Raw genomic sequence first — 477 nt, 5'->3', positions numbered from 1 at the left:
TTTCAAGGCCGGGATGTGTAGTCAATAAGACAGGTGAGATTTGCAAAACCGCCATGATTGTTGTGCCTTTATGTTTTGAAAAAAATAATATATATAAATGGAAGTGTGCTAAATGCTCCAGTTTTTCAACAGGGTTTTGGTCCAGTTATCTGTTATGGCACATGCTAAGTATCAGTGATAAGAATGTTTAACGGGGCTGTAAATCTCATACCATCAAAAAGAACATGCACAGGTCCCTATGCTACATTTACGAAGAAAGTAATAGTTGGGAATGAAGCTGCCGTCAGTGGAGCCGACAGGGCTTTCCAAGACAGAGTTGTATGGATTTTGCCATTAAGAGAAAACTGAGGACGCTATAGCTGTACAGGGAACATTAGGCTACAGCCAACAGCTGATTAGATTATAATAAATACTGGAAATTGCGAAATGGCAAGCCTGGTTGTGTCCACTGGGGGTCAAAAAGAAAAGAAAGGTAAA

The sequence above is a fragment of the Mugil cephalus genome, chromosome 12, assembly GCF_022458985.1.
Source record: "Mugil cephalus isolate CIBA_MC_2020 chromosome 12, CIBA_Mcephalus_1.1, whole genome shotgun sequence".
NCBI classification, from domain to species: Eukaryota; Metazoa; Chordata; class Actinopteri; order Mugiliformes; family Mugilidae; genus Mugil; species Mugil cephalus.
This window is presented reverse-complemented; position numbering follows the sequence as displayed.